The sequence below is a fragment of the Mandrillus leucophaeus genome, unplaced genomic scaffold (assembly GCF_000951045.1).
Source record: "Mandrillus leucophaeus isolate KB7577 unplaced genomic scaffold, Mleu.le_1.0 Scaffold691, whole genome shotgun sequence".
Classification (NCBI taxonomy): domain Eukaryota; kingdom Metazoa; phylum Chordata; class Mammalia; order Primates; family Cercopithecidae; genus Mandrillus; species Mandrillus leucophaeus.
The window spans coordinates 1,199,930-1,224,503 of NW_012107486.1; the positions used below are offsets into that span (position 1 = coordinate 1,199,930).

The 24,574-nt window shown below is 44.6% G+C and overlaps 1 protein-coding gene across 1 annotated transcript in view; it reads left to right on the top strand.

Moving 5' to 3' along the window:
• The first annotated feature begins 5,588 nt into the window (after positions 1-5,588).
• CACNA1E (calcium channel, voltage-dependent, R type, alpha 1E subunit) overlaps positions 5,589-24,574 on the top strand; it is a 424,230-nt gene continuing 405,244 nt past the window's right edge. Inside the window, exons 1-2 of the mRNA XM_012002628.1 lie at positions 5,589-5,735; positions 9,859-9,956. The gene's annotated coding sequence lies outside the window, so the exon portion shown is untranslated. The remainder of the gene's footprint in view (positions 5,736-9,858; positions 9,957-24,574) is intronic.

Here is a 24,574-nt window from a genome sequence, read left to right on the forward strand (position 1 = left end):
ATGGAATACTATGCAGCAATAAAAAGGGATGAACTATTGATATGAGCTACAACATGGGATGGATCTCAAAATAAGTATGCTGAGTGAAAGAAGCCAGGCAAAAATGAGTATGTAATGTATGATTTCACTTATGTAAAATTCTAGGAAATTCACATTAATATATAGTGACAGAAAGCATATCAATGATTGCTTGGAGAAGATGAAGAAGTGGGGAGTGGTAAGGGAAAGATTGTCGAAGGATACATACAAAGAATTTTTTTGGGAAAATGGATATGTTCGTTATCTTGATTTTGGTAATGTTTCGTATTGTACTCAATTCTACTTCAATATAGCTGTTAACATAGTAATGAAAACTTCAGTGATTAGTGAGATGACACATGAAAACCCTTTATATGCTGTACAATACTATAGAATAGTTATTAATTCTATACAAGGAATTAATTACATATAACTGTGAGGTTGTAAGTTTATGAAACTAGAACTGTGGTGGTAGGATCAGCAGAAATAAGAAAGGAATAGGAACTGGTTTGTAAAAGATTGTGAATTCTATTTTCCCAAATCTATGTAGGGAACATATAGGTAGAAACATATAGGTGAGAAAATCCAGGAGCTAGTTGAGAATGTGGAACTACAGCTGCAGAGAGGTGAATGCTACCACATCAATGTGCACATGAGCATGGAGGTGAGAGCAGAAGGCAGGAGAGTAGATGAGATCTCTGGCCAGAAAGCATGGAGCAAGGAAAGAGAAGCCTGGAGACAGCCCCTGGGCTGGAACAATAACTAGGGAGGGGGCTATTTGGGATAGGGCAATTAGAGGTCATCCAAAATGGTGACCTTTGAGCTGAGCCAGCCATGTGAAGACGAGGAGGAAAAGTGTTCCAGGCTGAGGAACAGCAATTGCAGAGGCCTTGAGATGAGAAAGACCTAAACTGTTCTTGGAACAGTTCAGGAGGGCAGTGTGGCTAGAGTTGGTAAGGGAGAGGAAGGCAGTGTGAGACTGGGTTTGGCTGGTAGGCTGTGGTGAGTTTAGATTTTATTTTCAGGACAATAGAAAGTTATCAATGGGTTTTTAGAAAGGTCAGTCTGGCTGCAGGTGAACAAGTGCTTGTGGAGTGAGGAGGAGTGGAAGCTGAGATCAGCTAAGAAGTTCTTTGAGTAGTTCAGGTGGGGCATCCAGTGACTTGGGCTAGGTTAATGGCAGTGGAGAGGAAGAATTTAAGGTAGAAAGAGCAGGATTTGATAAAACCCAATGTGTCTAGGAATCTTGTTGATGACCAAATCATTTGGGCCTTGAAATTTTAGAGTTGGAAGTGAGTTAGGGATCGCCTAATATTACTCCTTGACCAACCACCTTATTTTCCACTCTGCTCTGTACAAATACCTTAGCAAACAGCAATAACGATCTGCTCTCAAACTTGTGTGGTCCTTTAAAGCTTTCCGTGTGCTTCGTCATCAATGCTTCCTTTAAGGGCATGGCCTCACCCAACCTTTAGCTCAGCCCATTGCTCAGGTGCTCTGCTCCAGCCGATCTGGTCTTATCTTGCTAGTCAGGTGCAGGGAATGGTGGTTCCTGTGTTGTAAAGTGGGACTCACGTGGTAGGGGCAGAGGCGTAGGTGGTGGGATGAAGCTGGAGAAGTGACTCCACTCCAGAGACTGACTCTGAGTACACAGCCAGCCATCTTGTCTTAAGACAAGGCCAGGACAGCTGCCTCCTCTTCTGGTGACCTCCTCCCCACATTCCAGCCTGTTCAAATCAGACTGTGTTCACAGTCCATATTGTAATGTTTTCTCCTCAATGGGATCTTTCTCTGCTTTCTTCCCCTGACCTCATCTCTCATTCCTTTGAACTTCCGCACTGTTGTCTCTTTTCAGGCATTTATCTCAGCCCAATTGTTATTCTTATTTCCAACTTTCCTTGAGGTATTGTGTGTTTCACTTCTTTATAGCCCCACTTACATGTAGCTCATGCATATAGCACAGTCCAGTGAAGGTTGTTGAACTGAACTCATTCAAGGTCAAATACATCCTTTGGACATGGCAGGTGCACAGAAAAATTAGAAGGGAGCTAAGATTCCCTGGTGAATGCTGATTCATATGTCTCTACACAGGTGTGATGATGAGGCAAGCGGGGGCAGAAAGGAAGCAGAAGTAGTAAACGGAGCAGTTGGGAGTGCTTAGAACTAAGAAAGTCTGTGTGTGGCAAATTCCGTTAGAAAACTCTGACTGAGCAGGAGCCTGACCACCATCTTAACTCTTCCTCATTTAAAATTTAAAACTGTCTGTGGGGAGATATTCTCCTTTTAGGATCATCAATCTGATTTTGTTCCAGAACCCAGTTGGGAAATTCGGTTTTTATTTTAGGAATTTGCTAGAATATACTGTGGCAGAAACTGGCAAATGCTCACTAAACCCATTTCCTTTTCTTCCTGTGCACACAGCTCAACTACATTTCCCTGCCTCTCTTACGGGATATGAACATGTGACCAAACTCTGGCTGTGGAGTGTAGGCAAAAGGGATGTATGGCACCTCCAGTCCTGACCCACAAAACCTCCTACATCGTCATCCAGGCTCTTTCTCTTATTTGCCTGCTGGCTGCATGCCAGAGATCCGGCGGAGGGCAGCACTGCCCAATGGAACTTTCCACGGTGATGCAACTTTCCATATCTCTGCTGTCCACTGTGATAATCATGTGCTCACTGAGTGCTGGAAATGGAACACATGTGACTGAAAAACTGAATGTTTTACTTTATTTAATTTTAATTCATTTAAACTGCCCCAGGTGGGTACGGCTGCCACATTGGGCACCACAGCTTTTGATGCAAGGAGTCTGGTTCCTTAGTGACTGGATGGAACAGAATTTCCTGTTTACTTGTACTGCACAGTGAAGTACATGAGAAACCAGTACGGTGTTAAGACACCAAGATGCAGTATCTATGCCATAAAGTGAGGGATACCTGCTGATTCACCTATACTAAAAATTCATATAGTATATATCTTCAGCTGGGTACCAACGTGGCTGGACAAACCCAGTATCTAACATCAAATCCAATTATCCACTGTCATTCTTAGAAGGAAAATCTAAACTTCTTTTGCCTCTCTTTAGTTCCCAATCTTTCTTCACCCTATTTTATTGGGGGAAAAAAATGGAGGCCGCCCCAAGCAGGCACTACTTCCTTTTTCCATGTAGGGTAGCAGAGTGAACTCAGGGTTCTGTTTTCCCCTCCATCATAACTCACTGTGTGACTCAGGCAAGTTACATCTCTTCTCTGATTGTTGGCTTTCTCATCTTTAAAGGTGCGATTTCTGGTTTTGGTTATTTTTCTAAAATGCTCTTTTCAAATATTTGCTCTCTCTCTGCACCCTTTGTGCTTCTCCTCCTATCTTGGAAGGGACGATCCTCACTCCCGATGTTCCTGGTACAAGCCCCTTCCAGACCCTGCCGTGTTCCATTCTGCCCTGTCTTCAGCCTTAGAAATCTTTCCTGCTTTCCTGCCTGTTTCCTCTTTACCAATGATTAAGCCCATTCCTGCTATCACTACTGCCTCCCATTTCACTCACCTTCACCCTTTCCAGCCTAGATTTTGCACTGATGTCTCTGCAGAGATGGATTTTAGGAATCTCACTGTAATTACCCTCCCTTCAGCTTACAAAGGGTGGGCTCTGGGGACAGGGTGAGTCTCTCCTGTCTGAGCAGAGAAAGACACTTAATCCTGTTGCACAGCTTTTGTCCCTTCATCTATAAATTCTAGACTCTTACCTCCTACACTGCCAGGGTGTCATGAGAATTAAAAGTTTGTAAATTGCCTTGAGTTCCTCGGAGATAGCTAGTGAGTGCAAGGAATAAAAATCATTTCATATAAAGCTGTTGAAAAACAGGCAGTGAACTGGTTCACAGTCTCCCCCATTGGGTTATGATTATGAATGTCTCTGATGGAATATCACATTACGGCAGGACAAGTGATGCCTGTGTTCAGCTGCTAATTGTAATAAAGAGCTTAATTTGCACTTCTATCTATTTTTCATGTCACTGGGTTGGGGAGTGGAGGTGACAGGGATGGGGATATTCAAGGAAGCTTTATAAGCCCATCCTTGAGTTGGTGATGGGGAGATGATTGTTCTAGCATTGTAAACAGTCAAAGCTAGACAGCTTGCTACCATGAACTCTCCAGCTATTCTTTTACTTAATTACTATTGTTTTTCCTATTTCCTAAGGCAGGGACTTTGAATCCATCATTTCTGCACCTACCCCTTCCTTCCTTTTGTTTTCCTTACTTTTATTTCCTTCCCTTCTCCACTTCCTTCCTTTCCTTCCTCTCTCCTCCTCTCCTCTCTTACCTTCCTCCCTCCGTTTGTCCCTTCTTTCTTTCCTTTGTTCCTTTCCTCCTCTTTTTACCTCCCTTTCTTTCCTCTTTCCCTCCCTCTCTTCCTCCTTTCCTTCATTTATTTTACTATTATTCCTCATAATTTTGATGATCTACCATATATATTGAAGAGAGTGGAGATAAAGTAGTGAATGAGATAAATAAGATTTTTGTTCTCATGTAATTTGAAAACTATGATGGTTGACAACCAACCACACAAGGAATTCTAACAAAGTGTTATTTGTTCATTCATTGTTTCATTCATAAATCATTAAGGAGAGCTTACTATGAGCCAGGCAGTGTTCTAGGCACTCGGGATACATCAGTGAACGATTGACTGATAGTGGGGCTCTGATGGTCAAAGTACAGACTTCTCTGAGAATGGAAAGCAAGAGACCTCTTCTTATCCAAGGGGTCAGGAGGGACCCCAGGGAAGGGATGCTTTGATGGTGAGAAGTTAGCCTGGCAACAAAAGGGGCAGGGGAAGTGTTCCAGCTAGCTGCTGAAGGGAGCAGCCTGTGGAAGGTCGGGAGGAAGCTCACTCAGTGTGGCTGGCGCACATCACGTGTAAGGTCAGAATGGCAAAAATGAGTCCTGAGAGCAAGGCAGGGGCTGATCCCCAAGGGCTGTCTGAGCCACAGTGGGCAGTTTGAGGTTTATTCTAGGTCATCTGAAGGACACTGAAGGGGGTGAGGACACTCAGGATCAGAGCCTTCCAATGAAACTTTCTGCAGTGATGGAAATTGGTCTCTGGCCAACATGGCAGCAGCTAGCCATGGAAACTATTTATTGCACACTTGAATTGTGACTGGTATAACTGAGGAACTGAGGTTTAAATTGTATTTTATTGAAATGTAAATAGCTCACATGACTAGCAGCTAGCATAATGGACAGTACAAATCGGTATAGTCTGCTCATCATATCCAGAATACAATCAAATTCCTCCTGCACCCCCATGTAGGCCCTTCTGCAACTCTTAAGGCTTCCCCAAACACTGAAGCCTCTTGTACTGATTGAATCTCTCGGTTAATTGGGTAACTATATGTGTTCCCATTTCTCCTCAATGAGTGTGCACACGCTCTGAGTGGGGACCGCTTTTGGGCTTTTGTTTTTGCCCCAGGGCAGGCCACATAGCCTGAGTTCGTTGAATACATTTTGTTCAATCAATTGATTTCTGTTTTCCTTCTTGGGCTGATGGGTAGAAAGTGCAAGGATGCAGATACCAGTGTTGCAGATGGGCTGCCCATGAGGTCTGTGTGCCCCAGCCCTCCGAGAGTACACAGGGGACGTCTGTCCGTGAGAAGCCAAGCCGCGTGGCCTCTGGGAGCCCTTCCAGAGTCTCATTTGCCCAGCCCTTGGGTGTTTCTGTGCTGTGAGTGGGGTGAGGTGGAGGGAGTTCTCAGCTTTCCGGCAGAAAGGCAGGCACCTGTCACCACCCTGAACACTTGGCCTGCTCCTTTGAGTGCTTTACAGGGACAGGAAGCTTGCTTTCCATTCCTGTATTTTCTCTGGACAGTCAAATCACTTCCCCACTGAGGCTTCTAGTTTTAAAACGATTAAAAAAGGGCCTATTTCCATGCTTATGTTTTAGGCTCAGCTAGAGGCATAAAGGGAAATATCCTCATAGTAATTGCTCTGAATGGATTTGGGGGTAATAGATGATCTGCCTCTTCCCCAGCTCCCCTCAGCCACAGGAGCCAAAGGTGTATGGAGCTCCTGCCCCGAGGGAGAGCTGCTGCTCAGTGCATTGTTTTGTGTGGCAGCAGAAGGCCCATGACACGGTGCCCAGGGCTCGTTCTCTCACTGGAAGCACAGATGGTGTCGCCCCGTTTTCAGAGTCCACGGAGACTGCAGACGTGGTAATTTTAGTGTTGGAACAGGGATCCTGCCCTGGCAGAGTCTTGGTTCCTACTTGGGGAACGTATTTTCGTAGAATAACAGACTTTCAAATGTAATTTAGTCAGTGCTTGCGTTTTCTGTGTCCTTTTCTGGTGGTTGTCACTTGCAGCGATGTGGACTACATTACCATATGAGGCTGCCCTCCTGACCTCAGGACCGCTGACTCTTGCAACACACTTCCCTAGGTTGAGCTAAAATCTGCCCTTTGTAGTGTTCACTCCTGGATCCCAACCTTCCCCCTGGGGACCCTATAAAGCAAGCCTGATCGTCCTTCCTTCATGTGAACACCCACTGGTATTTGATGAAAGGTAAGAGTTCCTTCAACAGTTTCTCCGAGGATAAGGTCTCAATTCCTGTGGTCACCTTGGCTGATAGGCAATCGTTTCTCCCCAGAGAGTGGAGCACCCAGCAGTGGTCTCAGCAGAGCAGCCAGAGCACGGCCATCGCTGGAAGTTCCACTCCTTTGACACAGCCTAAGAGAACCGTGGGAGACTACAGAGCTCCAGTTAGTCAATGCTGCTTATCTGCGGTAATGTTCTAGAAGGTCGCTGTGAACCCTCAGTTGGCCTATGCTGAGCCATTGCTCCTAGACAAAGAGGAAATGCAGTCATATGTCAGTTAATGACAGGGATACATTCTGAGAAAGGCATCACTAGGTGATTTTGTCATTGTGCGTGCATCACAGATATACAAACATAAATGATATAGCCTATTACATACCCAGGCTATATGGTGTAGCCTATTGCTCCTAGGCTACAAACCTGTATGGCATGTTACTGCACTGAATACTGTAGGCCCTTGTAACACAATGGTAAGTATTTGTGTATCTAATAAACATATATAAGCATACAAAAGGTACAATAAAAATATGGTATGGGCTGGGTGCGGTGGCTCACGCTTGTCATCCCAGCACTTTGGGAGGCTGAGGTGGGTAGATCACCTGAGGTCGGGAGTTTGAGATCAGCCTGACCAACATGGAGAAACCCCATCTCTACCAAAAAAATATAAAATTAGCTGGGCGTGGTGGTGCATCCCTGTAATCCTAGCTACTTGGGAGGCTGAGGCAGGAGAATCACTTGAATCTGGGACGCGGAGGTTGCAGTAAGCTAAGATGGCGCCATGGCACTCAAAAAAAAAAATGGTATTATGATCTTATGGGAGCATCGTTGTATATGCTGTCCGATATTGATGGAAATATTGTTTTGTGGTGCATGACTGTATAGGGTTAGGTTCTGTGAGCCTCTGCTTACAACATTTTCATCAAATGATCAATCCATAAGCTTGTTTCATGTGTGTTTTTGTTTAAAGACATCTTCTTTAATATACATTGTTGATTCATTAGCTTTGAACTCTCAGCCAACAGCCCTATAGCTCATGCCTGAACCAAGCTTATGTAACACGTATATTTTCTCCGTGAGGCACATTGCAGCTTTCTTGCACTTAGGAACACTAGACAGCACTCAGTACTATGTTTGGGGCCATTTTAACAGCATCATCACCAACAGAAAGTGCAAAAATGCAAAAATCATGGCACTAAGTAGACCACAAAAGGGAACCTTGTGTACAGCATGAGAGCTGAAACAAGAAGACATCATGTTACCTGTCTGAATTCAACTGGGAAAAAATGTGACTAATTTTTTGCCACCCTGCATAGATCCACAGATGAGCTATGAGTGTTGGTCTTGGGGTTACAAATCAATGTTAGTGAGTAGGCTAATTCACAAGTACGAAATCTGTACTTAATGAGGATGGACTGTACCATGACCCTAAGGAAGTGGAAAAATGGAGGTTGGCTTCATGCAGAGATGTGGAGAATAGTGCCACAGCAGCAATTTCATGCATGCATGTGTCGCAGGGAGGTCCCATGTAGTGGCCTGTGTCTGTATGTGTTTTACTTTTGGTCCCGTGTCCTCAGATGGACTCTCAGCTCCAGCAGAACAAGCCTCTCATTTCCATCAGCCATGTCTGGCACAGTGTTTCACCCAGAGTGGCACTTGCAGATCTTTGTCACTGCGGCTGCTAAGGAGGAGATCAGTGCTGATTTAGAGCAGAAGGAGCTGAGGGAGAGAATGAAATGCGACAAGGGATGTGCATAAGTCCTAAGAGATACTTCAAGTGAAGACACAGAGGTTTAGGTTAATTCAGAAAATCAATGAAGAGGTAGTGGAAGGAAGTGAAGGAGGAGACTGACATGGCTGCACCCACAAGAAAGATGATTTTAGAGGAGGCTGACTGTGCATTGGCATGGGACTGGTGAGAAGCTTGTGTTCCTTTTCCCAGGAAGGGCTTTCCTTGTTGAGAGCACGAGACCTTCGCTGCCGTGTGAATGATCGCTGCTCTTTGTAACAGTGCCCCTGAGCCTAGGCAGGGCTATGTGTCCACTGTTCAGATGAGCAAAGTGGGAGGGGGCTTAAGCCGCCTTCCCAAGGGAACAGAATCAGTGATGGCGCCAGGGTTCCCACTGTTGCTAACCTGACCACCTTAGGAGGGGCTTCTACTGAAGGCAGTGATCACCCAGGAGAGGAGAGGAGAGGAGACACCTTTTTTTTTTTTTTTTTTTTTTTAATATGAGGTTAGGAAAGTGAAAGAAGTTGAGAGAACCTATAAAAGGAGAGGTGTTGTTTTTGTTGCTTGGTCATGACAGCTTGATTCAGTTCAGTAGACATTTGTTGAGCTTCTGCGTGTCCTTCCTGCCACAAAGGACAGAATCATGGGCTGGACAGAGAAGAATTCTGGGCATGGAGGTCAGTGACAGCTGCCTGTAAGTAGGAGAGTGGTTTTAATCCATGAGTCAGGGAAGCACATCAAGGACTGGTAGCAAGGGCTCAGAGTGGTTGCTGAAAGCCATATGCTTTTCTGTAGTACGAGGCTTGAGCCTGAAGTCTGTTGCCTAGAGATGATTCTGTTCTGTTAGGCTGCCAGCTCAGCTCTTTTGCCCTGTGACTCAACATCCATAGGTGCTGCGGAGGTCAGAGAGTTGGAGATACGGTGAGCTGTAACACATGGCACTCTGGCAGGGGAAAAAGTCAAATGGACATGTAACTGTAGAATTATAGTGTGTCTCCAGTGCTGTGTGATTACAAAGGAGGCAGAAATTGCTTCCTGTTGGAAGGTTGCCCAAGGCTTCATGAAGGAGATGATTGATGTGCTGATTGGCCGCCAAACTGCCCTTGCCCTTACCTTTCCATCTTTGTACTTTCCACCCAGTTACTTAAGCCAAAAATCTAGAGAAGTCATCACCAATTCTCTCCTTTTCTTAATCTTCCCCACATCCAATCTATCACCAAATTGCTTAGCTTCTATCTTAAAAATAGAGCTCAACTCTCTCAATTTTACTCTTTATTCATTGCCACCACTGGAGCCCTGGGCACATCACCTGTGGCTGAGACTACTGAAAGAGCCTCACCTAAGGGTGGCTTAACATTCTACTCATTTTCTTCTTTTATCAGCAGTTTTTGCAGCGGCCAGAGTAATCTCTCAAAAAATAATCCAAGATCCTGCCACTCCCCTGCTCAAAAACCTTTGTAGATTTCTGTATTAGTCGGGATCCAGCTGTGAAACAACTTTAGATATTTCAAGCTGGATAGGTTGCATAGGTACAAATAGAGATGGAAGGCAACCCAGGGCAGGCAGCCGTTACCACCTTTACACTGGAGGCACCCGAGCCCTGGAACCTGGAACTTACTCAACCATGGTGAGTCCTGCCTGGGGGTAGCTGGGAATTCAAAGGGAGGGGCTGTCTGGGTGGAAGCTGAAGTGGCAAAGGAGACACCGCCATGGCCAACGAATGCCAGCTAGAGCCAAGAGGGAGAGGGGAAATACTCTAGCTTATCTTTTCTTTCTTTCTTCTAGTACTCCCCTGCGGCCTCCCAGTGGTCAAACCTTGCCAGAGCCAGTTCTCTAGGGAGTCTGGGGAATGCTGAAGGGTGGAAACAGATGTGACAGGAGTGCGGTGCAGTAAATTTCAGGCACTGGCGGAACTATTTATGCAGACTGGGTTTGGCTCCTAGGTGGAGTAGAAGGCTGTTGGATTTGTCTGTCGGAAAGTACCATAGCACAGGAATCTGCTCTGCCACTCCAGATCTTCTCTCTGTCTCTGTCTCTCTGTCTCTCTGTCTCTCTGTCTCTCTCTCTCTCTCTCTCTCTCTCTCTCTGTGTGTGTGTGTGTGTGTGTGTGTGTGTGTGTAGTGGAGGGATAGACCTCTTTTGGGCCAGGGATTGGTGAATGAGGAAGAGCTTCTCTTGGCCTCCTGTTGAGCCTGGGAGGACAAGCACAGAATATTCTTACGAGCAGTCTGTGGCAGATCAGCACAGAAAGTATAAGGAACAGGTGGTTTGGTACCTCCAGAATATAATCCCAGTGTCTTTTAATCTGGCATCAAAGCCTTTTAGGATCTCATCCAATCTTACCTTCCATGTTTCTCTAACTGGAATATTTTTCCTGACGCTCAACTCAAGACTTACTAATTTCACCCTCCATGCCTTTGTATGCCTTCATTCAATTCCTATCATTCTTCAAGAATGGTTCAAACCTCACCTCTTCCAGGAAGCTTTCCTGGTTTCCTCCAGAACTCAGCGATCTTGCTTTCCTTCTCACAGCTCCTAAGAAGGTTAAGGTTGCTTTTACTACTTGGTAAGATCATAGTTTTGCCAAAGAAGGATAGTTTACCTCTCCAAAAATATTTCAGGCTCTTCCGTGGCCAGGGCAGGGAGTCACTAAGTCTTTGTATTCACCAGAGATGTCATCACTGTGTGCAGGAACACAGTGGATGCCTGACCAACATCTGTGGAATGGAAATGTATTCAGTCCTAAAGATCAAGTAGTCAGTGTTCAATAAAACAAAGGAGAAGCAGCTGAGCAGATAGAAATGTGTGATCAATGATCTCGCAACCCCACAAAAAGGTGCTTTAGAAATAAGACAGAGCAATACAGTCATTGGAACCAAATGTGAGACTGTGACTCATGAAGAGAAAGGAGGCTGCCCCTAATTAACAGGAAGCTGGAAAAAAAGACAGTGGCAAGAGAGAGGCTGAGATGGGCAGCAGGCTGAGGACACTTAGCATGAAGGTATTGTGTGATGTTGGCAATTTTGAAATGTTATGTTTAGCAATGAGTAATACATAACTGATCTAGTGGAAAATGTAGGGCTGGTTTTTCAGGGAGGTAAGAATGAGATCTGTGAAATGATAAGGAGTTAATTGCAGATATCTGTGTTGGAAGTTATAATGTCAGTTTGCCAATGCAGGCATTGCCATGAGTATGAATGGATTTTCTTTGTGGAGTGCTGGAGGCATAAACAGCTGCAGGTGTTGTTTACATGTTCCACATGCTTTCATGCTGAAGTGTGCTTATCAGCTAAATGCATGCTGTGGGAGAAGACTGCCGGGGTTCAAATCCTGGCTCTACCAATTACCAGTTATGGGATTTTAGGAAAGTTGATAAACCTCTCTGTGTCTCAGTTTTCCTCATCTGTAAGATGGGGTTAATAACAGTACCTTCCTTACAGTGTTATCATAAGGATTAAACGAGATGTAAAGGATTCAAGAGTGTCTAGCTCATTGTAAAAGCTGATAGGATGTTCGTTATTATTACCATTAGTTGTCTTTTATGTTGTCTTCAAGGCTTTGAGGATGGAACTGATGGAGGGGCAGGTGATCTTTCCTTTTCTTTTTTTCTGAGACAGGGTCTCCCTCTGTCACCCAGGCTGGAGTGCAGTGGCATGATCTTGGCTCACTGCAAGCTCTGCCTTCTAGGTTCAAGCTATCCTCCCACCTCACATCCTGCGTAGCGGGGACCACAGGCACGTGCCATCAGGTCCAGCTAATTTTTTGTATTTTTGGTAGAGACAGACTTTTGCAATGTTGCCTAGGCTGGTCTTGAACTCCTGAGCTCAGGTGATCTACCTGCCTCAGCCTCCCAAAATGTTGGGATTACTGGCGTGTGCCACCATGCCTGGCCAAGAAGGACTATGATCTTTTCTGATGGGGGCAGTGAGTACTCATTTGGACTCAAGGCCTTAAAAACCATTACATTTCAAATATTTGGAAAAACGTTTGCAATTTTCAACAAGCAGGTACCAAGAACCTCTTTCTGGGTTTGTGCGTTTGAAGAGCAGCTGGGGTTATATTATGTGACTGTCAGCCACCGTGGGACTGAGTGGGACTGAGTGCCTGAACCTGGGGATAGCAAGAAAAGTAGGGATTGGCTGCTGGTCTCTAGACAGGGCCTGTAAGGGATCCTGCAAGAGTGTGATGTGGTGACTTCTGTTGGCCAAAGGTGGCTTCTCAGGGGACGGTTGATTGCTGACTCAGTCCAGGTGCACGGAAGGTGCTTGACACAAGAATGGGAAGAGCAGTGGGGGAGTTTACTTTATTGCCAGCCAGACCTGGGTTCAAATCAGAGTTTGCCTTCTCACCACTTATGTGACTTTTGGAAACCACTTAGCATCTCTGAGCCTTGTAAAATGGGAGGTTTAAATAAGATAGCATATTTAAAGTGACTGGCACATAGGAAGACTGAGAAATGTGAATTGCCTTTTCTCAGTTTCTTCATCTGTAAAATTTGGATAATACAGAATATTTTGTGAGGCTTTTGTAACAATTTCAGATAACTTATTCATTCACTAAAATATTTTTAGTATTGCCTACATGCCAGAAATCCTTAAGGGCTTGGGGTATCTCATCAAATAAAATGGACACAGATACAGGCCCTTTTGTAGTTTAGATTTCAGCAGGGAAAGATAGACAATACACTAACATAAACAAATACAGCTTCTAGTGTGTTGAAAGATGATAAGTGCTATGGAGGAAAATAGGATAAGGGGGCTCAGGAGTGCTGAGGGTGGGGTAGTATGAAGGATTCTACAGGATGGCTAAGACAGGCCATCATGTGAAGAAGATGATGGACTTACCCAGAATGATATTTAGGGGAAGAGCATTCCAGACAGAAGAAACAGTGAGTGCAAATGCTGTGGGAGTGAGCCTGGCATGTTCCGAGAGCAACATGGAGGCCAGTGTGGCTGGAGCAGAGGAAAGAGAGACTAGAAGGAGATGGAGTCTGGGAAGTAACAGGAAGCCAGGTGGTGCAGGGCCTTGCTGACCACTGGGAGGCCAGCTGTGGCTGTTACTCTAAGTGAAAGGAGGGTACATTGCAGGATGCTATGCAGAGCAGAATGATGTGCTCTGCCTATTTAAGAGGCTCACACTGCACATTGGCTGCTGTGTTCAGAATAGAGTGTAGAGGGTTAAGGGTGGAAATAGGGAGACCAGTTAGAAGGTTGTTGCTGTGTCCAGATGAGAGATGATGGTGGCTTGGCCCAGGATGGTAGCAGTGGATGGTGAGAAGTGACTCGATCTTTTTATATATCTTGTAGGTAGATTCAATAGCATTCACTGATGATTGGATATGGGGAATAAGAGAAGTACAGGAGTCAAGGACAGCCTGGGCAACCAGAAGGATAGAGCTGCCATCAATTTGGAAGGAGATTGGGAAGCAGGCATGGATGGGAAAAGTTAGGAATTCACACTTGAGCCTGTTGAATTTGAGTTGTATGTTAAATATCCAAGTAGAGAAGTCATGGAAGCACCTGGTTATATGAGTCAGAAATTTGGGAGAAAGATCTGAGCTGAGATATACATTTTGAAGTTGACAACGTATATGGTAATTAAAGTCACCCGAGTGCATGAGGTCACCAAGGGAGTGAGTGGAGACAGGAGGGAAAAGGACCAGCAGCCTGAGGGCCTCCAGCTTAAAGAATCAAGGCAGAAGAAGAAGAGCCAGCAAAGGAAGTTGAGAAGCGATCAATGAGGTCGAAGGAAAACCAGGAGACTGTGATGTCATGGAAGCCAAATGAAGAAAGTGTTTCAAGGGGGGCAAGAGTGATCAATTGTGTCAAATAATGTGATGAGTCAAGTGTATTAGCTATCTATCATTGTATAACAAATCACTCAAAAACTTAACAGCTTAAAACAACAAAAATTTATTATCTCACAAAGTTTCCAGGACTCAGGAATCTAGGAGTTGATAAGGTGGCTAGTCCTGACTCAAGATCTCTTGCAGGTTGAAATTAAGTTGTTAGCTGTGGCAGCAGTCATCTCTAGGCTCAACTGGGGCTAGAGAATCCCATTCCAAACTCGCTCTTGCAGTTCTTGGCAACCCAGTTCCTGACCATGTGGGCCATCTGAGTGGCTTCTCCCAGAGCAAGTGGCCCAAGAGGAAGACAGACTGCAGGAGAGCACCCCAGACAGAAGCCACAGTCTTTTGTACCTAACTGTGGAAATGTCATGCCATCACTTCTGAATGTTCTTGGTTACATAGACCAGCCCTGGTACAGTGTGGGAGGGGACCACACAAAGATGAGCATCCCAGGAGGTGGGGTCATCTTGGAAGCTGGCTACCACATCAAGCATGACAAGAACTGGTCACTGGGTTTAGCAGTGTGGAGGGCATTGATAATCTTAACAAAAGCAGTGGGGAGAAAATTTTGATCAAAGTTGGTGTAAGAAGGGATGAGAGGAGGAGAACTGAGACAGTGAATATAGATGACTCTTTTGAAGAGTTTGCCACAGAGGGGAACAAAGAAATCAGGTAATAGTTGGTGAAGGAAGTGGTTTTTCTAAGATGAGAGAAAGAACAGTATGTTTGCACGTTGATGGGAGTAATCCAACGCGGAAGAGAAAGGTAACTGCTGGAGCATGGTCCTGAGTAGAAAACTGTGGAATAACATAGAAACAGAGCTCCACTCAGAATAAATAGTTTATGCTAAAACAGATAAAATTGCCCACTACATTCTTTTATAGACGAGAGGTATCAGATCTCAAGAGTTTAAGGAAAAGAAATTATAGGAGAGAAATCTTAAAATTGAGAAAATTCTTTCCATTAACTAATTCTTCTTCTGGGACTTGGGTAAAGACTGGAGCTACTTTATTTTAGGAGTAGAACACATCTGTCCAGCCTGCAGAAGATGCCTGGTTTGAACACCTCTGTAGCGAACCTGGCCAATGGAACAGCTGGGACTCCCTTGCAAGCTGCAGACCTGGGAGTGTCAAGAGCGTCAGTCCCCACTGATGCCTCCCATGCTCCCAGCAGGCCTCAAATTATAGAATCCTCTCCTATTACTATGTCTCACCACAATCAAGGTGGATGGGAATTCTGTCCTGAACCCTTAAGAAACCCAGGCCCTTGCCTGGGTGAGTTTTTTGTTTGTTTGTTTGTTTGTTTGTTTTTGAGATGGAATCTCACTCTGTCACCCAGGTTGGAGTGCAGTGCAGTGGCATGATCTTGGCTTACTGCAACCTCTGCCTACCAGGTTCAAGTGATTCTCCTGCCTCAGCCTTCCAAGCAGCCGGGATTACAGGCGTGCGTCACCACACCTGGCTAATTTTTGTATTTTTAGTAGAGACGGGGTTTCACCATGTTGGCCAGGCTGGTCTTGAACTGACCTCAAGTGATCCGCCTGCCCCAGCCTCCCAAAGTGCTGGGATTACAGGCATGAGCCGCTGTGCCTGGCCAGGGTGGGAGGTTTTAGCCTCTCACTGAGGTCACTAGGAAGACTCCAGGATAAAGGAGGAAAGTGAGAAAAACTTTTGAATGGACTACATCGGTAATGCTTAGAATCCAGCTCCAGGACCTGGTGTCCCTCCCTCTCATCCCGTCTTGTCCTTCCCTCTCCCTGCTGAGCTCCCCAGCCCTGGGGCTTCCACATGCAGTCCTTATCCTTCTTGTACTCCAGTCAGTTCTCACGGGCATTCTCCTGGTTCTCAAAATGCTTTTACCCTATTGGCTAGGGCAAAAAATGACCTGAGAGATCCTGGACACTCTTCTAGCAACTGTGCCAGAGCTGGTGGCCATCGCCTTTTTGCAGAGACAGATGCTCCTGTAACAGGAACAAATCAATTAGCCAGCCTGCTGCTAATGTGCAAATGTCACCTTATTAAGCTAGTGTCTGCCTGGGTAAGCCGCCTCTTTCTCCTGTCCCCACTCTGGAGCTCAGCCCTCCGCTGTTGCTTCAACCTCTCTCTCTTCTGAGGTCAATTGTAAAATGAAACTGCTGTCATCTGAACATCTATGAAAGCCACATGCTCTACCCAGATGCCTTGGCTGAGGGGAGGGGCAGTTTAATTTCCCTTCCTTCTCCAAGGAGTCTTGACGTGCAAGGACCAGCTCTCCCTTTTCACCGTTTCCAGAAAAACAGAAACAAGGCAAAACAAAAGAAAAACAAAACTTTGGCACCTATTTTTGGTGCCAAAACCTTACATTAGATTAAGATCACATCAATTTCTTCCATAAGCTTTGTAGCTTAGGACGTGCGTGCTCACACTTTATCTTATTTAACCCTCATAATAAATCTATTGGAGGAAAGGACAATTATCTCTATATAACAGATGAGAAAACTGAGGCCCAGAGAGGTTGGCTGACTTGCTCAAGGATATTAAGCCAGTAAATGGCAAAGCCAGGGCTGGAAGAAGGGCAAGAAGGGCCAGAAAAGCTGATTCAATGTGCAGGAACTCTGTAGGCACCTCCTGGCTGCTGGAGCAGGGCATGCGGAGTGCCCTCCCTCCATGAGCTAAAGGAGGACTGGGTTCCATGAAGCACCAGCATTGCTCTGTCACCCCCACCCACCCTGGTCACCTTTCACTATGACCACTTTCCATCCCATGTCACTTTCAGGAACGAGGTCTGAGCAGTGCAACTGGACCTACTATAGACATAGTTTCCACTGGCTTTGACTTCATCAAGCGAAAACCAACACCCCTTTGAAATCTGTAGCCTCATCCCTAAAAATCAGCCTTTCAACTTGAATCAAAAGGCAAAAGGCAATGGAGATCCAATTGGAAACAGAGCTCGCTTCCTCCCTTCCAGGCAATGCTGCTGTGTAGAAGGTCGCTTCAGAAATTCTGTCTACACTATGAGGACATAAATATTAGGGAGAATCTCCTCTGCCTCACATGAGCCTGGGTCCTTCGGTGAGTCCCCTCACCACATCCCCTCAATCCTTTGGTTCTTCCCAGTATTGTGACCTTTCTGTCCTTCCTCTGAAGTTGTAGGAGTTGATTCTTCCCAAAATAACCTGAGTAATGGCTTGCAGGAAAGTTACAATTAGCTTTTCACAGGGAAGAAAGCTCAGAGAGTTTTTTTTGGTTTGTTTTTGGTTTTTGTTTTTTAAAGGAAAAGAGGTAGAAGGAAAAAAAGAAAAAAGCAAATGAAAAATCTTGTGGTCTTCTAAGCCAATTGAGAAAACACTGAGTTATTTCCGTAGAGCTATTCTGACAGGAGATACATTGATTTTTGGCCTCTCTTCATTGCTTTTATTGCTGATTACATCCTCTTTTTCTAGATTGTCCCAGGTGGCCACAGGTGAATAAATTGCGTTTCCTTACAGACCATTGATTTCTGTGTTGACACACATTGATTTCAGCTCAGAATAAGAAAGATCATCCTAATAGAGCTATCTAAAGTTGGAATAGTTGCTTGGGTGGTGGGGGAAGGAGGGTGGTAATGAAATAGTGAAATCCCTGTCAACAGAGGTGTTCAAAGACTGAATGACTGTGGAGGGAATGTGGTCGAGCTGACTCCAGCAGGACTAGGATAGCTCAGGGGATCTTTAATGTTCTCACCTCATGTTCAGCATTAACACCTCAGATGACTGTTTAATATTATGTAGATACTACATGCCAGTGAGGACAGTGTTTCCCAAAGTGTCACTTATTAGATGTTTCCCACAGGGTGGTATGCTTGACGATTTTCTTTGGTGAGGAATTTACTATTAAAATAGTAAAAATGCAATTAGTACAACAAATCACAATTTCATGGATATCATTGCCTGGGATGAAGCTAACAAAACCCATGCCGTAGTAATAGACATTTAGACTATAAGAATTACAGGTGAGGCCTTAAGTGGTGACCTTGAACATTTAAGACCTTTATTGCTGAATTTTAGCCCTAACTGTTCTGAAGGATGAATCGTACAGATGACCCAGATAAATAATATGGAATCTGATCTACTGTGGTTCTATGCTGTATCTCAGTGTTCCCCCCCAACCCAGGAGTACATTGTGAAGCAGATTTCAATTTGCTTCACAAAACTCAGATTATAAAAATCTAGCATTCATTATTTCCAGAACCTTGCTAGATTTCTGAGTTTCCAGCCACTTTAGTGGAAAACAACCTGATCTTTTAAAATTTATGTTTTACCTTAGTTCTAGCCAGAGATTTTCTAGTTAACTGATGATTTATCATTCCTTTGATTATATATGTCATTCCTTTGATGTATACACAGTCAGTTGCCTGCTACCCCTCCTTTCCTGAAGCTTATATAGCCTGACGTTGGGGTTGAGCATCTGGGCTGCAGACCCTTTCGGGAGGCTACAGACTGTCGGTGGCTGCAGGGAAGAGGGCCCTCCTTGTCTGTGGGCATTGACACCTCTCCCCCACCACATCACTTGCTGAAGCATCCGCATGCCCTACCAAGCCTCTTGTCTCCTGATACATGAACCGTGTCTCCTCCTTGCCCAAGCCTTGAGACCCCTTTAGGATCATTGGCAAGATCCCCGTGCCCCTCTTTGGCTCAAGATTGTGTGCTGAAGACAGGGAATCTTCACAGAGCCTCCTGCACCACTCAGGAGACACAGGAGCTTTAGGGATGGGAAGGGGCCATCTCAGGCCCTCTCTCTCTGCCTCTCCCCCATCCTGATGGTCTGTGTTTTCCCTTGGGGTACATTGAGCTCCTATTGATCACTTTGCAAAGCTGTCTCTGTCCCGGGTTTGAGAGGGTCACACTTTGCTGTATTATGGCTGCAATGGCTTCCAATTGGTCTCCCTGCCTCTTCCACTGCTCTCCCACAGTTTGTCCTCACTGGCAGCTACACAGGAGTGTCATGCCTGCTTAAAACCCTCTGAAGGCTTCCCACTTCCCTCAGAGCAAAAGGCAAAGGCCCCCTGTGATCTGCCTCCTAACATTACATCGCTGATATCATCTGCTGCTACTCCTGTTCTAGCCACACTGGCCTCCTTGCTGCTCCTAGCAAGGAACATTCTAGGCATGTTCCCTCATTAGGCCTTTGTGCAGCTTTTTCTGTCTTCCCTATATCAGAATTGCCACTTCCTCACTTACTTCGAGTATGCCAAAATGTCACCTTCTCGATGAGGCCTACTCTGACCACACTGTTTCAGTTGCAGTCCACCCTAACTCCCATCCTTCCTGCCTTGCTGACCCTGACATGATGCACAGTTCTTCACTTAAACACCCTGTCCTCCAGGCAGCCTCCCCAACTCCCCAAGACCCTCTAGGGCCTCCCAGAGAACCTTATGTGTTTTTCCCACTTGAGCACAAATCAAGGTTCATGTTAGAATCTGTTTACTTTTCTGTTTTAAGCTCCGGTGCCTGGCACAATGCCGGGCATGTAATAGGTGCTTATTGTCAATGTATTGAATAAGTAGATGGTTGGATGAATGAGTGAATGACTCAGTTCACTTTGAAAAAAAGCTTAAAGATTGTTGAGGAGATTGGCTAGTAAGGCTTGTAAAACCTCCAGTATGGTGCTTGGCTCAAAAAGAGGAAGTTTATATTTATAATTCATATGATAAAGGAGGGCTTCTTGTCACAGAGCTTCGCTATTGTCTGTGATTCAACTAGTTCCAGTGAAAATTGCACTGATTTTTATATAGGAAACATCAGGCTAAAATGCTTGAAAGATGTGTAGCAGGAGGAAGCGGCAGCCCTCCACTTTGCAGCACTGGGTCTTTCTTATACCCGCTAGCAGACGCCCCTCTTCTTGACTCCTCTTGGAATTACTGCCTGGCTGTTAAGTGGCCCAGCTCCCTAGAACACCAATACCTTAGAGGGGGCCTATTTATGTCAGCGATTTTCATCTCCAATGAAGAACGTGGCCCTGGGGGACTTGTGTTTGGTCTGAGAAGAAGTAGAAGAAAGGTAGGATGGGCCACTTTGGAGCAATCATCACACACTTTGTGTGTGATGATTGATGACCCAGACAATCTCATACTCCCGTTTTGTATCATTATATATTTTCAAAGAAGGTGATCTGCTAACACAGCTAAATGTATACCAATTTTTGTAACCAGATGAGGTATTTCTTATATATAAATTTGCAAATCAGAAAAAATATTCTTTTCAGACCAGTTAACTTCCTTTTTGGATCGAAGAGTAGTGTTGCCATAATCATGGGGGATTTTGTAGAATATTATGGTGAAGACAGGAATTTGGCAACAGCTAGAGGGTGGTGTAAAGACCCTGGCAGCTGGGGAACAGAGGTCTAAGGTGGTGAGAGAGAGCCCAGGGGCCAGGGAAAGAGGTGGGAAGGGTCCCAAGACTCATTTTTCCCGTTCCTCCTAGTTTCCTCCCAGAGCAGAGCCATCACTTGATTCCCATCAGGCAATCACAAGATCACAAAGGATGATCCACCCCTTATTTCCCTTACCTCTTGGGGCAGTCTGAGAGCTTGCTCTGTGATGATGCTGCTTGGAGAGGCCCAGGACTGTTGTGCCAAGCCAGAGCGTATTCCATTCCCACGCAGCACTGTGCTTAGTTAGAAAGTGCTGCTGACAACAGCTCTGCTTCCTCTACATGGACCTGCTTAAAGACAAGGAGCCAGGCCGGGGGGAGGGGGCAGGTGGAACCTGACACAAACATGCACCTGGCACAAACATGCATGAACTTATTACCCCCCTGCACATACATGTACATATGTACCTGCCATCACTGAAACATACAAACAGTCAGGACAGGACTATTTGAGGGCCCATCCAATTTCAAAGTACAGCCTATACTATCCTTACTTCAACTTCCAGAGAGACGTTGGGTAAGGAATCAGATTTTGAATTCTAGGTACAGTGTTACTAGTTATGTGACCCTAGGTAAGTTTCTGTGCCCTATTTTCTTATTTACTTAATGGGAAAGATAAAAGTACTTACCCAATAGGTTGGTTAATAAACATGAATTTCGGGTCTTGAGTTCAAGAAATGGAACTCATACCATAATGAGAGCCAGCATGGTGCAGTAGATGAAGGCATGGCATTTGGAGTCAATAGGATCTAGATAAGAGGCTCTTCCATTTAATGACTGTGTGACCCTAACCTTGGGAAAATTATTTAATTCTTTTAAGTCTCAGTTTTTCATTTGTAAAATTGAGTTCACAGTAATAGTTATTTCATAAGAATTTTTTGAGAATTAAGTAAAAATTTAAAGGATTTGTTGTATAAAAGCCCCTTATAGTATCTAGTACAAAATTAAAAACCCAATAAATATTAACCATTATTTTTATTGATGATGGTGGTGGAGGTGGTGTCTAGTATGACCCCTCATTCTCATTCTACCCTACTTAATTGCAGAAAGGCCTTTTACATATAATCCAATGCAGTGTTCACTTCCCCACCTCAAACTTACTGCTTGCCCAATTGAACTTAACTTTATTCAGTTTAGATTGAGTCATTTTTCCATTATTCTGAAGATTGTTAGAATTAGAATACTGACCAAGAATTTTATGCAAAAGTGAAGTCCCAGTGTCCATTTATAGAACATGAACTACAACCAAAAAACATAGAGAGGGATAAGAAGACTCCCCCTTGCTGTGATCAGAACAATTAAATGGCTTTGTAGACTTGTGGAGTATTTAAAATCTTGTAATTGTGCAGGTGAATATGGGAGCTCCCTCAACTAACGTGCTTTGGGGTGTAAGTAACAGAAAACCTGACTCAAATGGGCTTTGGCCAGTAGGAGCTGTATTGGCTCATATTGCTGGTGGTCTAAGGTGGGGTGGCTTCCAGGTTGATTGAATCTGGGACTCCCTTTCCATTTCTTGTGATTTTCTTGGCCCTCCTCTCCTCCATGTGGCAGGCTTATCCTCAGTTGGCAGTGACGTGGTGGCAGCGGTTTCACAGTTTGCATCTGTGCAGAACCCTGTCCAGAGGCAGAGAGGGACCACTTCTTTTTCTAGCCTTCCCTTAAAAGCTGGGAGATTTTCCCTCCAAAATCCTAGTACATGTTACCTTATACTTCATTGTCTTTAAATGAGTCACATGCCCTTATCTCAACTAATCACTGGCAAAGGGATGTGGTTACCTTGACTGGATTAGTCTAATTAGAACCTGCCATGGAGCTGGAGCCCATCCCCCAAACTGTACGCATGGTGCATAAGGTTGGGGGATGGAGCGATCTTGAGGAGGTAAATATAGTGCTTACTAGAGTTTTCCTTTTTAGATCATTAGAGAGATGTGGGCACTTTCAATTGGATTGTAATTGTTGGTCTTATAAGTCTTATAAGTGCCTTGTGTCTTATTGCAGAACCTCAGGAAACACCAGTCTGTGTTGTGCACCTGGAATTGCCAACATCGTGCTCAGTATGCATTTATTGAGTTAAAAATCCTTTGGGCCACATTATCTCTAGAAATGTGAATTTTGTTCTCAATGAATTCTTTGGCTTAAAAAGCAGGTTAATTATAACATCATTATTGGTAATCATGTGGTAAAATGTGTAATAAATGACCAGAAAGAAAAAGCACAAAACAGAATAGTCAGAGGGCACAGAGAAGAGAGTGGAATGAAGAAAAGATCCTAAAAGCTTTCAGAGATCAGATATGCTTTGGAGGCACAGGTATGCCCTTCTTCCATTTCCATCAGCTCCTGTGTATCCAGATCCTAACCCGAGATCTTCCCACTCGTTGTCAAGCTTCTTTGTAACTTCCCACGTGTTTGATCACAGCAGAGGTGTGCACAAAGGCTGGGTTCTGAGATAGGTCAGATGGAATCTGACCAGAAGGGGCCAGACTTGGCAGCCAGATGGGGAACAGTTCAGGCCACCAGCACAGGAGTTCACAACTGGCCAACATGTGAGGCACTTGAGGGCTGTGAGGTGTCCTCCATGAAGACCACATTGTAGGCCCCATATGCCCAGCTTTGGGCTTTGTTCTTGTTTCCCTAGGTGGCAACTCAGACTGGCTCTCCCAGTCCAAATCATGTTCCCTACTTAGAGCTGCAGCATGAGGGGATGCCCCTGGGCTAGTACCTTTGAAAGCCTGTGCTGCTGCTATGACCCTGCTCAGAGAGGAGATTTAATCTGCCAGCACAAACAGTGCTGTCCATAACTTTACTGCAGTAGCAACGTACTCCCTTTAAAAGACAATTACCTCCAAGAAAACCACTTCAAGTAATCTTGGTCTGAGTGGGTGGGAGGGATATTACGAGGCTCTAACTGGAGATCCCCAGTGCTACTGGGATTGATACTTGAGAATGTTTTGATAGAAAAGAGGCTATTGGAGAAGATTTTGCAGCATTGTAGATGCCGTTGTCTGAGCCTGATGCTGCAGTGGTTTGGACAAACACCCTTCAGGGACTATATAGAGGCTTCTGGAAGTTAGCCCCTAGCCCTTCTCTATCCCAGTCTAGATAACTGTGGAACTTCAATTTGTTTCTCCAAGTTCAAGGGATTGTAGCATTTTGTTTTCTTTCCAGTTATAACTATTACTGACTCCTTGTGCCTTTTCCTTCCAGAGGCTATCCGAGGAGTAGTTTTCTGTCCTAAGTTTTCTACCTCCCTTAAGTTCCTTAGAAAAGTATGGGAAACTGCAAAATATCTTCCCTCCTCCGTACCTGTTTATCTTCCTCCCTCTTTCCTCCCCTTACTCTTTCCTTTCATAAGCACTTACTGAATGCTTACAATTGCAGCTGCTGGGGATACAGCAGTCAGTGAAGCAGAAGGTGTCTCTGCCTTCACGTAGCTTCAAGGCTAGCTGGGAAGGGGTAGTCATTAATCAAAGGACTGCAGAAATAAATATTGTCTGTGATGTAAACCTTCTATGTAATTAATGGAGACCCACCAACACTTAATATTTTTGAGGTCTTGTTTTCCAAATCATCAAGATCCTTTGGTACATTGATTGCCGCAACATTTAGAGTTTCTCCTTTTTCTTTTATGTAAAAAAAAAAAATCTGATTACCTATCTCTCTACACATTATGATGTAGCAATTTTTTGGCAATCAACTAATTCCCTTCCACAGGTAGATTGGCCAATATTCCATGTATTTGACATATTTGTAAGTGTTTGCATTTGCATTTGCTTTGGTGATTATAACACAATACAAATAGCAATAGTGTAATAGAGATTGCCAGTGCTTATTGATATTGGTTTTCTCCTTTTCTTCCTTGGCATGCATGTGTACTACATTTCTGCTCTCCTGTGATTAAGCAAGGCCAGGTGACTGAATTCTGGCTAATGGAATGTGGAGAGTTGATACACACGACTTCTAGGCCTTGCTTGTAAGCCTCATGCAAAATCTTTCAAGGACTTTTTTCTTT